At 35.7% G+C, this 13,411-nt stretch overlaps 1 pseudogene; it reads right to left on the bottom strand.

The window, feature by feature from the left end:
- Positions 1-6,575: 6,575 nt before the first annotated feature.
- Positions 6,576-7,582, bottom strand: LOC138169969 (ubiquitin-conjugating enzyme E2 L3-like; annotated as a pseudogene).
- Between the last annotated feature and the right edge of the window lie 5,829 nt (positions 7,583-13,411).

Here is a 13,411-nt window from a genome sequence, read left to right as displayed (position 1 = left end):
GGCTTATTTTCGGGGGAGGGTTTATTTTAGAGGTATCTTACACAGTAAGGGGAGGGCTTATTTTGGGGATAGGTCTTATTATCGGGGAAACACGGTATCTAGTTTTCGTAATTGATTTTTTTTTATTTTAATTTTTTTAAAGTAATTGGGGTTAAGTAACTTGTTCAAGGTTACACAACCATTTATTTCTGTGAGTGGTACTAAGTATCGAAACCCAGATTTGATCCCCAGGTTATCCCAACACTGGGGCCAGTGCTCTTACTCACTGAGCCACCTGGCCGCCCCTTCACAATTGATTTTTACTAACATAGTGCTTATACTAGAGAAAAGGTATAGATTTTGGATTTATTGATACAACTATATAGATGGTATATTACATATCTTTGAAAGTTTTCAAAGACTTGAAGGAAATGCATGTTGTAATAACTTTATCTGCAGATGTGATTTCTTTTTTGTCAGTGGATCTAGTAAATTGTAACCTAAATTAAGTAACCCGAATGTTCAATTTTAAGTAGTACATTTGTAGAAGACACAAAAATTGTATATTTTTTCCTTCCATTATCAGTATAGTGCATAAAGACCCCATTGATTTCTATTGACAGTTGAACCAATAGAATAAAGCTCAAATTATGGTGTATTGAAAATGTTCATTTTGCATCTCACTCTTCCAAAAATCTTGATATAGTACAATGTTTAAAAATCTGCATAATTTGTTAAGTATTAACTAAATTAGACTTAACAATGCAAACACAAAATTAATATCTCTATATCTTTCTCAATATCTTTACCTGTTACCACTTTTTTGTACTAGCAGCTATGGAGAAAGCTGTGACCCCTTAGAATAGAAGATGTTTTCTAACTAAAAGGAATTCCAGAGAACATGGAAGCCATATATAAAAACTTGCATTTGTTTTAGGAATGACAAAAGCATAAAAATAGAAACTTTCTGAAACCCTGGATCTCTGAAACCCATTCAGAACTCATCTAATACCAGCTCTCTCAAATTTGGTTTTCATTGGTTTTTTACACTTTATATATTGCTACTGCCACTAGACTCTTCAGTTTCTAGTAATCTTAATGACTTTTACTTTTCTAACAGAAGCAAAATGGAATGATCTCTGAGATCCAAGCTCTTTCCATGCTCTGATTATTTTTATTAGGAGTATATTATTATGATTATATATTCATAAAATTCTAAATTCATCTTAGGGTCTGAGCACAAAGTCCTAGATAAAACATTTACACCAATTCAGTGTTCGGGAAGCTTTCAGTAAGTACTGTGGACCCTGTGAAATGATAGGCCTTAAGTGAGATCTCACTTGAGGGAGTCTGGAGAATAAAGTGCAAAAATAAAAGAATAAACAGAAACATATAACAACACATCTAATTTCTGAAACAATCAAAAAAATGTTAATGATAATTATTAGCAAGTTTTTAGGTATTCTTAATAAGATACATAGGAGGCAGTGAAGGGGCTAAGTGGATAGAGAGCTGGGCCTGAGTCTGAAAGACCCGAGTGTAAATCTGTCTTTTGACACTTACTCGATTTGTGACCCTGGTCAATTTACTTAACATCTATTTGTCTTAATCCACTGAAGAAGGAAATGGCAAACCACTCCATTATGCCTGCCAACAGAATCCAATGGAAAAATTAGCCTATAATGTCACAAAGAGACAGACATAACTGAATGACTGAACAACAAATACTTTGCACATGTTCTTAAATAACAAGTCTATTTAAGGAAGAAATTCTAACCTTGTTTGATGATGATTTTTTTTCCTAAATTGTTATTTTTATTTACACTGCCTTATTTCACTTGTAATAAGTTCCTTGAGAGTCAGGACCTTTTTACTTTGTCTTCAGGTCTCCAATGACTAGGAACGTTCCTAATCCTTTCCAAGAATTCCAAGAATTTGCTAAATAATGTGGTGAATGGGGAATAGTTTTCTAAAATTAAATTAGGAATTGTATCCCTTATATTCTTATCATAAACAAAAGCTTCATTATATTTTATGTTACACATATGGTACCTTATTGCATTTGAATCCCAAGCTTTAATTCCTTGACTGGTCTGATATAGATGTATCCTAGAATAGTAGGCCATGTCTTATTAATGGTAAAGAACTGAATGCTTGGTGACGGAATCCATTCAAGAACAGCTGCAACTATCTTCTCTGGGAAATGGATATCAACATGGTCCCTTGTTTGGTATTGAAAAGAACCAGTAAGCAATCTGAATGAAAATTTAAAAACATATAAAAGCTCTTTAACACTTTTCATTTGGATTTTTCCAAGACCTTTCTTTAGCAGGGTACTCTACAGTTATCTGCTCTAGCCAGATGCTCACATTTTCTTATCCTCCTGCTATGCAGAAGGGAATAGAATAGGAATGTTATAGGCAGAGGGAAATGAAAATCTTCCCAGTTGAATGTGATTTAATTAATGTTGAAAAGTATACCTAAGACACTGAGAATGTTATTTCCAATGGAAAAAATGACTTTGTGATAAGTTGAGATACATGAGATGAACGAAAGAAGTTAAATTAGATTATCAACATTGTCTACAGAAGATCCTTCAGATCCTTAAGAAAGACAAAAGTGAGCATGGTCTCTCATTGCTTGAAATAAAGATATATAGATAGATGGAGTGATGGATGGACAGAGAGAAGGATAAGTGAATGAGGGATGAATGATGGATTATGGATGTGACATATAGATATAGAGATACGTAAATGCATAAATAGATAGGATTTATTAACTACTTACTTTTTACAAAGCATTATGATCACCAGAAGGCTAAGGGGCAGTAAAAAATACAAATAAACAAGATATTCAATATTCTCCAGATGGGTGCTAGAAAGGGGAAAGGGGGAAAAGATGGTGTCGGGTGGAAATGTAACAGGGAGAGCCAATGAGAATCCAGGTGAGAGTGATTTTCTTTCTTGCATTAATGAACAATACACACTCATACACACACACACACACACACACACACACACTTAATTGTAGATGTTCTTTTACCACAACCCCTAAAGTGGTATACCCATTCATTACTTCAGAACCTATGAAACTATGGATCTCACATAGACCGTTTTCCATAGAAAATAGTGAGACCTATTGATTCACAGATTTTAAGGTGAAGAATGTGAGAGGTTTCAATTATGCATCAGAATATTTAACAGATTGAGAGATGATAAGATCCCATACTACTAACACAGAGTTCAATATATTTGAGAAGCCATCCAACAAATTATACTAAAAAAAAGGTTATCAGAAACTGAACTATGGCCTATAATATCCCCAACATAATATTCATCCATAAAAAATCAAGAACAATATTTTAATATGTCTCAATACAAAATACTTATAATTTCTGATCTCTATAGAATGAAAAACACTTTCAAAATTTAGAGAACTTTCAGAAGAAACATAAATTACGTGGAATAGGAGGAAGTACATATCATCCCTGTTGTCCTGTCTGCTAATATAGTTGTAAAAAAATACTTTCAGTATATTTATGGAAGAAGTATAGACACTCTAATGCTTTATTTAAAAAAGATATAGATTTTGGCAAACTGTTTAATAGTCTAAAGATCATTAAATATAAACAGAATGTCAAGATAGTGACTTTCTAATTCACCTCTCATTAAAGATGAAAATTATTTTCTGTGATGATGATGGTGATGATGATAATAAAAGTATTAATGTCATAAAAAGTAAGGATTTGTATACTACTGAAAAAATGAGCATAATGATTATATTTTCCAATTGGAGTTCCATAATAATTTTTATAGAATAGATTCTATAGGTATTATTTTATTAATTTTGTTTATTAGGAAAACAGTTAATCGGTTCTCCCATGGCCACATAACGAGCAAGTGTTGCAAGCAAACCTCTTCTTATCAGAAGAGACCTTTCCTTAACTCTAAGCCAATTCCCCTGCCTTTCATTATTTAATGTTTAACTATTATTCAATGTAGAAAACTTCCCAGATTCATCTTTTCTTCTTTAATCATAGTTCACATTTATATGGGTCATTGCAATTTAAAAATGCTTTCATCACAATAACCCTGTGAGGTAGGTAGTTAAAAAATTAGCTAATTCATTTTACATATGAGGAAGTTCTGGCTCAGAAAAGTTTAAGTGAACTTCCCATGGACCCAGGGCTTGAAAATGAAAGAGGTAGCTCATAATCCAGGTTTTCTCACTCTAATTCCAAAACTCTTTGATTTATGAAAGATTCCATTTACTTTTCACTATAGATTCCAACTTAGGTAACTCCCCTACACATGAAATGATGTGTCTTCACCGCATATAATCATAACCGCAGATACTTTCATTTACAGTATCTGCATGTTTTTGTAGTGGGGTGGAGGGTCATCCCTCCAGTGACCTAAATTAAATTACTTTTTGATTTACTACTATTTAATGAGTTCCTCAGACAACACATCACCTACTGCTGCTGAATATTTCTACTTTGAAACCTTGATACTCATTTGATAGATACACAGGATTTGGTGAAGCTCCTATGAAATCTTTTAAGCTTCATGCATCCTAAAAAAAAATAAATGTTTTCACTCTCATTGGTAAAAGCACTGCTGAGGAAGTTACAAAAATATTTACGACCAAGTTCTCACACTCTAGGAGTTTTTATTTAGTAAAAGAGTTAAGACATGAAGTATTTTAGCAACCCTTCTAATGAGATTCTTAACATTAAGAAGGGTTTCAACAACTTTGCACAAGCCTACATTTCCAAACTCACTTTATGTTCTTCAACTCTCTATGACCTCTGTTCTAGATTAACTAGAATTCTTACTTGTTCCCATTGCTGTTTCTGAACCTCAACCTGAAATGCCATCTTCCACCTTGCCAAATTTTTTTTTCCCATTGAAAATTTGCTCATTCTTTAAGGTCCAGATTAAGACTACCATCTATTGATCAATCAATCAACTAATATTAATTATCTACTATGGGCCCATCAGTGTAATAGGTATTGGACATGCAAAGACCAAAAAAACAGAACCCTCCTTGATCTCAAGAAGCTTGCATTTTATTGGGGGAAACAACATATACATATTCATATACAGAATAAATATAAAATGATTTGGAAATGATGATGTGATCCTTTCCCTATCTGAAAATGAACTATATCTTTATGTGTCTTTTTTTAGTTCCTTGTCTTGGGTAGGTACTTAAAAATATTAAAGAAAATAAATTGAATGTATAATTTTGAAAAAAAACATTGGTTTACATACAAAATAGTTAGTCAATGTATGTTTCAGGATGCCATGAAGCATATTTTATTTCATTACCTACCACCTTTTGGCCTAACAATGCAATGCCCTTTTCTCTACCTCTATCTCTCTCTCGCTCTCTCTTTGTATGTATATATGTGTGTGAAAGTACACACACATAGATATGTCCATATATATATATATATATATATATATAAAGGTATGTATTAATTTCAATGGGGAAGAGAGAAATCCCTCTACTAATATTATTTTGAGCCTGATCTGAAAGCTGTGGTCTTATATATTTTCCCGTGTAACCAGGGTCAAGTGACTTGCCCTAGGATGCACAGTATTTTCACAAGCAGTGCTTGAAATCAAATGTTCCTGAATCTGAGCCATTACCCAGGCATCCTCTCAATCTGTACATAGTAAGTATTAAAAAATTCAAATAATAAAATAAATATTCAAATTCTTATGTTTCTGTCAATATTTGGGTTAACTTATAATACTAGAGATATTAATTTTGAAATACAATTAACTCAAATGAGTGATGTTCCTTTAAAAACACAATCATCACTATTTATTTTTATTCAAGTGCATTCTTATTTTCTTTAAGGGGTTTAATCTGCCCTAGGTACCTCCGGGGACAGAGGTGGCTGTGAGTAGTATTATTAGTGAATAGCTAATTAAACTGTTGTTTAAAAAAGCCACATCAATTTGCTGATATGTCAGTGAGGGCAGCCTAGGGTAGGTCATACTAGCTGGTTAGGTAATTTCTCATTTCCACAGAATTAATCAGATCCGGGCTGCTCATGCTGGAATTCTCAATTTATCTGTTGACTTAGCTACACCTCTCCCCTACCATCTCCTTCTCCTTGTAGAAAAATAAGCACATAAGAAATCTGCTCTGCATTGTACATTTGTACTCAGCTGGTAAACACAGCATGTGACAATCACACAGCATAAAACTGTCAGTTTTCAGTAGCCAAGGAGTATGGATAAGCCCTAATTGCTAAACCTCAACACAGTGGATAGGAGAATTAAACATAAACATGTTATGTGCTTATTTTATTCAAGAATATCCACGGAACACAGTACTGATTTTTCAATAACATCTCCAAATTCTGATTAAGGCCTACTTCTATTTTTTTTAGAACATCTTAAATGTTCTAAAAAGACTGATTAAGAAAACTGTAGAAAGCTAGTAACTGCCCCAAGTTAATACCAGCAGGTGGCCCCTGTCAATGTCCCAGAGTGCGGGTTGTGGCATGTTGGAAATATACTGCTCTAGGTCTTCATTCACCCTGCTTGGAATCAATAACACAAGATTTAGTCCATGTGTCACCTTTCCTCATATTTCTTTGTAAACTGATGTATCAACATTGCAATATTCACAATGCCTATGGTAGCTATAAATATGCTGACATGGTTATTAATCACAAAATAAATCAGGCTCTCTACATGGGAGACAAAGCTAGAACATTTATTCAAATACTAGAAAACTGAGTCCCAAAACTGGAAAGTCAAAGCCATCTCAGTAGTTATGAGAGTGACACACATAGTTCATGCAGTAAACACCCACATTCTCAAGCCTCCAAACAGAACAGGCTACCTCTGGCAAAGGTCCTCCTCTCCTCACTGATGGCAACTGATCAGCGTCAAGGCAGCTTGCTCCCAGCATCTCTGCCCCCCACCCCCCTCCACAGTTCACATCCCTGCCAATCCTCAGCAGGAGTCCTTAGCAGAAATTCTTGCTGGATCAAAAAGAAGGAGTTCGTGCCACTGCACCCACTGCTGCCACTGCTGCTGCAGCAGCAGCTTCCAGTCACCTCATGCACTCTAGTTTGGCTAACACTTCCTCTCATCCCACCCCTTCCTGCCACATCAGCAAGTTGAAGGGGCATGGAAGATCTTTAAATCCCACAACATTACAACAAATCAGCTTCCTTACAGATTTTTTTAAGGTCCTTAGAGTACTCTTCCCCTAAGTCTGCCTGAAGGATATGCTCAGACAGGAGGTCGTTTACCACTGCTATGAGGGAGTGGATAACTTGGTCAGTTTTGCTTGCTGGTTTCCAGTTCTCAGCACTAAACACTGGAAGACAGACCTGCTCTTTCTCATCAATGTTAGGGTGGTAAATCTTTGTTTTAAACGTGATCTTAGTTGGTTTGAATGGATACTCTGCTAGGAAGATGATTTTGATTCCAAAGCCTCCCTTGTTATATGGAGGGTTGTCAGGAACAATAAGCCCTTGCCAATTCAATAACTTATTGTCATCAAACTGAATGTTACCAAAGATTTTCATGCCACACTAGTGGATTTCTTCCAACTCCTTCATCAGCTTCCTCCTGGCCACATCTTGGGTCTCTAAGCACTACTTTTTACTACGTTCTCTCCTTTTTTCCTCTCCTCTCTACACCTAACATCACAAATAATGAAGAATAGAAAGCATGTGAGTTTAGGCAAGAAAGGGAATTGGCACATTTTCAATTTCGTTGAGGAAAAAATAGCGGGATTTGACAGTGGTCCGAGGAAGAGCATAAATAAACGGGGGAAATGTAAAAGAAAGGGTTAGTTCAAATGTCAAGCCTTCCTTTGTAGAAGACTCACAACATTTCTGGTAACTCTGTGTTTTGTTTTGTTTTCTTTTTTTGTAGTTTTTGTTATTGTTGTTTGTTTCTCTGGCTGTTTATTTTTATTAGTTGCTCTGCTTGGTGTTGATTACATGGAATAACACATTCCCTTGTCCCCTCAGTGTGACCACCTCACCATCTTATGAAAGTCCTTTTGTGAGCTGATTTCTCCCATTAGATTTTAAATTTCTTCAGAATAAGGAGTATCTCTTTCTTTTTTGTATCCCATGTGCTTATTAACACAGTGCCTGGCACATTGTAGGAGCTTGATAAATGTTTACTAAATGGAATTACTTTGAAATATGGACCAATGAATTTAAAATAAAAACAGTCACCACCAAGATAAAGAAAAACAACAAAAATCTTACCAGACAATAGAGACTATCATGTTAATGTGCATTTATCAGGGTTGACAAACAAAATAAATAAGAGATTTCCTACAAATATTTTGCTACCTCTTTTTGCAATTCACAGAGGTAGTTGACTCTTAGTCACTACAGGCTTTCAAGTAGAGTCATCCAAACACTTGTTGAAAGTTCGTTAGAGGGAAATCATTCTTAAGGTTGAGGTTAAGACTAAGTTAAATCAAACTTTCTTTCCAAATATGAGTTAATTATTCTATGATACTTATGATACAAACAATCCTGAATGCTTATTTTTTCTTCCTTCATAGGGTTTGATTTCTTTTTAGAGATTCTATCCTTCAGATGATTAACTGTCTCATATTGCTTGATCATCTATTATTGTTATCTTTCAATACACCTTAAACTGATGCTATCATTTATTCTATTTCAAATTCTTCCTCAGACATTTTACATATGTGGCTATGGACAAATTAACTTAATTTTTAAAATTGGCTTAATTTATTTAATTTCTTTGTAAAATATCTGTAAAAATAAAAATTATAAAAGCACTTACCTCACAGCTTTTTTGTCAGCATAAAATATGTTATGAAGTTCTTTACAAATCATAAAGTACTACTGTTTAATAGTAGTGATGATGATTCTGACAATGTAGTTTGTTCTCAGTCACTGTAATGTAATTGCTGACATTTATGTAGTACTTTAAAGTTTGCAGTGAATTTTACTGGTACACCACTCCTTCAATCTCTGAGTACTATTTATTGTTTTATTCTTCAGTCACTACATATACTAATCACTGAACAGGAGACTGATTATTAGTGGGTGTTAAATTACTTCAATATGATTACTTTTATGTGATATTAGAACTAGATGCTCCTTCCCACAAAGTTGGCTGCTGGCCATGGCAAAAACCATTTTCATTTTTCACCTTCACTCCAACCACTGTGAAAGAGGTAAGGTGATGATATGGTACAACAAATTTCTTTTTCTTCTTACTATTGAAAAATAAAATGAGGGACAGCCAGGTGGCTCAGGGAGTAAGAGCACCGGCTCCAGTGTCGGGATGACCTAGAGATCAAATCTGGGCTCAGATACTTAGCATCACACCCAGAAATAATAACTGGCCGTGTAACCTTGAGCAAGTTATTTAACCCCGATTGCTTTTAAAAAAAAGAAAATGAAATGTTATTTTTTCCTCCTCTTACCATTGTAATAACTCAACAATAATTATATTAGACTTGTAAATACAGACATCTTTTCTATTGGAAATAAAAAGAAACAGGGAATAGTGCTGAAATGAATGAAAGTTTATAGATGTTCTTGTTGAGATCACAATGCATTTTGCAATGTTATTCTAAACAGTAACAAAATTGCAGAGCCAAGAGGGAGGTGTAGAAGCAGGACCTCGGCTACGGCTTCCACTTTCCCCAATCCATGTAAAACGGGACTGTAAATAAACTTTGGAGCTGCAGAACCCACAAAATGACACAGTAAAGCTAACCTATCACTGAGGACAGCCCAGCAGGGCAGCAGGAATCAGCCAACCAAGCCTTCTGGGAGCTGAGCTCAGCCCCACTCCAACGCTTTAGCCCCAGTGTGGGCCTGACCAGCAGCTGGCTGGAGGGACTCCAGATCAGCAGCAGGTGTGGCCTTTCCAGATTTATCAACACACAGATGCGAAGGACAAAGTGAGAGGTCAGCGTAGTCTGGACTATGGGACCCAGTAAGTGAGAGTACCTGACTTTTTGCCCCGGGGCGAGAAGCCACTGAGATGTCAGCAGAGCCAGCCAGCGCCATGTGACAGCTACAGCTCCTGGCCTGCATAGTGTAGGAGGACCAAGCACCAGTCTGAGGGGTAATCGCTCTTGCTTTAACCTGCTTGGATCTGGATTGCAGTCTGGGTGGAGGTCCTGGGGTGTGTGACCAGCTTGCCAGAGTGTGTGGAGACCTCAGAGAGGGCACCCATCTAATACCTCCCAGCAGCTGAGAAAACCCCAGCGTTTGGGATGAAAGCTCCCCTGTCTGGTGGCAGAATCCGACTGTGGCAAAAAGCCCAGGGGTCAAGTGACTGAGGGGTGACATGACCAGGCAAAGGAAACAAAGCAGACAGAAGATTCCAACATTACAGTCCTATTTTGGGGACAAAAAGGAGCAAAGCATGGAACAGGAGGAAGACTGAAGTCAGAACTGCATCAAAAGCTTCAAAGGAAAATACAATCTGGTTACAAGCCATAGAGGACCTTAAGAAGCAGATAAGAGAAGTGGAGGAAAAATTGGGAAGAGAAATGAAAACAATGCAAGAAAATTATGAAAAGAGAGTCAACAGCCTGACTGAGGAAAATACTACCTTAAAACAATAGACTAACTCAAATGGCAAAAGAGGCTCAAAAAGGCAATGAGGAGAAGAATGCCTTAAAAAGCCAAATTTGCCAATGGAAAAAGGATCTCAAAAGCTCAATGAGGAGAATCATTGCTTCAGAATCAGATTAGAGCAAATGGAAGCTAATGACTTTAAGAGAAATCAAGATGCTGTTAAACAGATCCAAACAAATGAAAGAATAGAAGGCAATGTGAAATATGTTATGGGAAAAACCACTGACCTGGAAAATAGATCCAGGAGAGATAATTTAAAAGTTATTGGCCTACCAGAAAGCCATGATCAAAGTAACAACCTAGAAATCATCTGCCAGGAAGTTCTCAAAGAAAACTGCCCTGATGTTTTAGAACCAGAGGGCAAAAATAGAGGTTGAAAGAATCCACCGATTACCTCGGGGCATAGAGATCCACTGGAAATGTCGAAAGGGGTATGGGAGAAAATATGGGAGACAGCAGATTGGAGGAGGGGATATCCTGTGGGACTGGTATTTTGGGGCAGTGGGTAGGGGAGAAAATTTGTAATTCAAAATCTGGCGGAAATGAATGATGTAAATCAGAAGGTAATAAAGCATTTGGGAAAAAAAAGAGTAACAAAATTGCATTACTATAATTGTAATTGGCAGGGTTTTTTTTTTTTTTCATAATTTCAATGTAGTTTATGAAGCGAAATGTAAGCCATGGTCAAATTTGTTCATGAAAAGGAATGGTACTCTGTTTCTAGAGGTCACATTGCTGACAGTAGAATTGTGTTAGGTTGTGAAGTTCAGCAAACATAGCTAGGTAATGGGCAAAAAAATGTTGGGACACAAAGTACTGAAATGCAATCTTACAAGAAACTATTCCTTTCAATCTTCTGTCTATATTAATGAGTAATCTAGGATTTGAGTGGAGTATATTGAGGCACGTTTTCCTGTTTTAAATTCTTTAATTTGATCACTAGTAACCTAAATGGTTAATATTATAGTACTCTCTCCCAATTTTATATTCCTTTAACTGGATACAATATGAAATAAATATACCCAAATACAAATTTTTCATGACAAATTTGTGTATGCGTCAATACTTTGATTCATTTTATTCATTTTTTTCTAAAAATATAGGGAAAATGAAAAATAATATTCTAGATATCCATTAGAAAGTCCATTGGGAAAAAAGAGTCCTACATATAGGGTAAATTTATTTAAATATCACTCAGGTTTACCAATTAACCCTTCTTAAAAATTTGCTGTAATGAATCTATATAGTATTGGGGGTCCTATATCTCTTCTGCTGATTTATTATGTTAATTAAATACAAATAAGACAGTTAGAATATCAGGTCTCCAGTCAGGAAAATCAGAGTTCAAATCTAGGCAGTTACAAGCTACAGGACCCTGGATAAGTCATATAACCTCTACCTCAGTTTCCTCATCTGTAAATGGGGGTAATAACAACCACTACTTGGCACATAGTAAGTGTTATATAAATAGCAGTTATGATTAATATTATTATTTCTATATTCCATATAAACAAATACTTCTAAATCACTAATACCTTGTTTTCTATTACTAGTTCAGTAATAATGAACATTTCCCACAGCAACAACCTGGATAAAAAGAACAAAGAATGATAGATATTTATTTTCAGATTACAGTGATATATACTCTTTCATTTGGACCATCAACTTTAAATTTATTACTTTGGAGAAGTAATGTGGTAGAATATCGAGAATGCTTTTGTCAGATACAGAATACTATTACATGACTTTTGCCATTCACTAGCTGCATTAACTTAAGTGACTTATTCTATCTGAGTCTCAAGGCTGTTTGAAGTAAAAAGTGGTTAATACCTTTACTACCTACTTGGCTTTATTTTGAGGAAAGGGATGAGTAAATTTTATAATGTTATATAAATTTAAATTATTATTGTTCTGATATTTTTTCCAGCAGAGTTACAGGAGAAACAGTCAGATGATAGTAGATACTACTATAATAATCTAAGTAAGATAAAAAGAAGGCCTATAATATTTTTGGTGGTAATAAGAAAGGAAAGGAAGGGAAATTTGTGAATATATATATATATATATATATATATATACACACACACACACACACACATATATATGAAGGAAGAATTGTGGGCTTTCTGATATGTTTTATATAGGGCATGAACATTTCATTCTAGTCTCTACTAGGATTCCCAGTATAGTTTCAGAAGACTCTGTTTAAGTATGTAGATAATGTTCAACCTGAAGGAAAAGTCTTATTGAAGGACATTCACTAAAATTTGAGACAGTTTGTGGTTATAGACATTCTCTTATGAGGTCCTTTTTCACTCTAGCAAGTCAACTTCAGATTCATTATGTTCCCCTGTTGAAAAAAGGGACACAGAGAAAATTCTGGGAAGATGGCAGGGTAGGTCAGAAAATTCCAAGCTCTCCAGATTACCCCACAAACAAGATAGTAATAGTACTTCAGGGCTAACATAGAGCAGTAAAAATAAATGACTAGGGGCAGAATAGTGGTATTCCAGGGACCATTCAATAAGATCTGAAGAAAAATCCCAGGATGAGGTTTTGTCCTTGTGAAAACACCTGCAGGCTTGATTCACTTTAACAATAAGTGGCAAGCCTTGGGCTTAGCTGGTATGCAAGGCTGCTTCAGCCCCAGTCAAAGGAACTTTTGTCTCTGGCACAGTGAGGAGAGACGGCCATCTGAGCCAGAGAAGATCAAGGCAACTTCTACTGACCAGAAACAGCAAACACAACTGTGCTGTGGAGATGTGGCCAAGGGTGAGCTCAGAGGCAGTGGGACAGGGATGCTGCTGG

The sequence above is a fragment of the Petaurus breviceps genome, unplaced genomic scaffold (assembly GCF_028583685.1).
Source record: "Petaurus breviceps papuanus isolate PSGF00001 unplaced genomic scaffold, PetGlider_PUasm1.0 38, whole genome shotgun sequence".
In the NCBI taxonomy this organism is placed as follows: Eukaryota; Metazoa; Chordata; class Mammalia; order Diprotodontia; family Petauridae; genus Petaurus; species Petaurus breviceps.
Note: the sequence above shows the minus strand (reverse complement) of the source record. Positions and strands in the feature narration are given on the sequence as shown.